Raw genomic sequence first — 2929 nt, 5'->3', positions numbered from 1 at the left:
AAGATCAAAAATCTAATGATTGTCATAAAGGCTAACACACATTTCAATATAATTAAATCCAAAACACATGAACATATATTGATATAACTATAAAGATATTATAATTTAAGGTCAGGATATCAATACAGAAACAAAACATCTAAAGTAAAGAAAATACAACAAACTTACTTAAAACACATCTAAAACACAAACTACAAAAAAATATATAAAACTAAGTGCAACAATCACTGAGAAGGACCCTGATCTGGTGGTGGAGGAGGAGGTGCAACACCAAAGATGTTAAAGTAAGTACTCATCATAAGCACATTGGTACTGATATCATTCATTTGATCCCTCATAAAATTCATGTCATGCTGATACTGTGCGGCCTGCTGCTGAAGATGAGTCTCAATTTGATCAAAATGTTGATCAAAATGAGTCTCTAGGTGATCAAATCTTTGAACCAAATCCTGATAATTTGGTTCATTGGCGGGTGCAGGTGCAGCTTCTGGTTCGTCTTATGTATCACTAATGACATGAGTTTTACTTGGTTCTTCTTTGAAGATTGCTCTAAATGACCCGTCATTGTAGTAGAGCCGTTCTTCAAACTCTTGATTAGGATGAACCAAATTGTATTTCTTCTCCAGAATGTAGACAACAAGATGTCCTAAGGCGATGTTCTTCTTTCTCTTATGCTCTATATGTCTAATTTCAGACAGTCTATAAAGATAGTCAACGATAAGTTGGGCTTCATCTATAGGTTATTTAGTCATGATCAAGAAGGTCACCATAGAAAGAAGAGAGGTAATGTTGATCCTATCACCAGCTTTAGAAATTATAGAAGTTCTAAGGACATGCTGGATGATTCATGCATTACGAACTAGACCGGATACTCTAGCCACATGTTCATTCACATTGTTCTCTCTAATCACATTATTAATTTCAGACCATGAATAATCACGAGTGTTGATCAAGTGATGGGCTCTGGCTTCCTCTGTCCTTAATTTAAAAAAGGCTCCTAAGTCATGCTTGGTGATTTCCACTTTTTATTTGAAGAAAAATGAACGGATTATAGACTAGTTAGAATTAAAGGACATGTTGGCGAGAAAATAGTGGAAGGTTTCCTTATTGTAGAGATAGACGAGGATAAGGATAAAACCAAACTGTGTTGAGGCAAATAAGTTCATTACCTGAAAGGTAAGTTGTTCTTGGATTAGGATTCTTGAGGGTGTTATCTTCGCTGAGGCAAAGCTAGGAAAAGATTTCTCATTTGCTTTGGAAAGGAAGTTTTCAGAGGAATTTCTATGTGGTTTCTTTGCCAAAACCTTTTGTCTCTTACTTGAACTCGCCATTTGGAAGAAGATCTAGAGTACAAAAAAGATTGAAAGTGAAGTTTTGAGTGTGATTGTTGAGTTCAAAAGCCCTTCTATTTATTGAAAATAATGCGTTCGTACCAGACGAAAAATTTTTGTCCCGTACAGAATTTTCAATTCGTCCTGTATGAAAAAAATTTGTATGGACGATCCAATGCGTCAAAATGAAATGGCTTTTCGTAATCAACACAACTTACGAAGCATCCTTTTGTACAGACTTTTGACTAGATTTATCATATATATGAACACGTGTTCATCCTGGGACGATCAAAACTTATATCATTTTAATGTAAGTTGAAACCGTCCCATACATCGAACTGACATGTGTTCATCCGGATGAACCAAAGGTTCATACGTACGAATTTCTTATTAAAAACTATCTTATCCATTCAATCGCTTTATTCATTCATCCTGTCGTTTGAAAAACATTTCGTCCTGGACAATCGTGACGATCGTACAGACGAAGTGACACTAAAACACTGAAAACTGCACTCAAAAGGTTCAAAATCTGACAGTTTGTCATACTACACAAATCATCCTATACAAAAATATTTCATCCCGGACGATTGTCACTCAAAATTTTCAAATTTTTGTACTCAATAAAAAATTTAAACACAAACACACTTAAATATAAAATAACGAAAAAACACAAACTCTAAATAAAGAAAACCACCATGTAAGTTCATAAACACATAAAAACACACAAACACATTAACTAGTAAACAAATATCAAAGTTACAAAAATATTTTTATTTAAGCATTCAAATCATTCACACCAAGCCTTGTTCTTAATGCACTGAAAGTATCAAAGGCTAAAGGTTTTGTAAAAATGTCTCCAAGTTGATTTTCAGTAGAAACATGAGTGAGTTTAATTTCTCCTTTGGATACATGATCCCTAATGAAATGATTCCATATGTCTATATGTTTGGTTCTTTAATGTTGAATAGGATTTTTAGAAATATAAATAGCATTAGTGTTATCACAATAAATTGGAATAGTGTCTATAGTTAATCCTAAATCAATCAACTGTTGCTTCAACCAAAGTACTTGTGCCACACAACTTCCAAATGCAATGTATTCAGCTTCTGCAGTAGATAGGGATACTGAATTTTGTTTTCTACTGGACCAAGAGACTAGAGAATTTCCAATAAATTGATATGTTCCAGAAGTGCTATTTCTATCCACTCTACAACTTGCAAAGTCAAAATCTGAATAACCAATTATTTCAAATGAAGAGCTAAACTTAGGATACCAGATTCCTAAGTTCTGAGTTCTTAAAAGATATCTTAAAATCCCTTTCACTTCTTTCAAATGTGATTCATTTGGATCTGATTGAAATCTAGCATATAAGCAAACACTAAACATGATATCGGGTCGGCTAATAGTCAAGTAAAGTAAAGATCCAATTATCCCTCTAAATTTCTTTTGATCAATAGATTTTCCCTTAGGGTCCTTATCTAACTGAACTGAGGAACTCATTAGATTACTAACAGGTTTAGCATTGTCCATTTCATACTTTTTAAGGATGTCCATAATATATTTTGACTGACTAAGAAATGTACCTTCCTCAATTTGCT

Source organism: Dendrobium catenatum, unplaced genomic scaffold (genome assembly GCF_001605985.2).
Source record: "Dendrobium catenatum unplaced genomic scaffold, ASM160598v2 fragScaff_scaffold_1001, whole genome shotgun sequence".
Classification (NCBI taxonomy): domain Eukaryota; kingdom Viridiplantae; phylum Streptophyta; class Magnoliopsida; order Asparagales; family Orchidaceae; genus Dendrobium; species Dendrobium catenatum.
Note: the sequence above shows the minus strand (reverse complement) of the source record.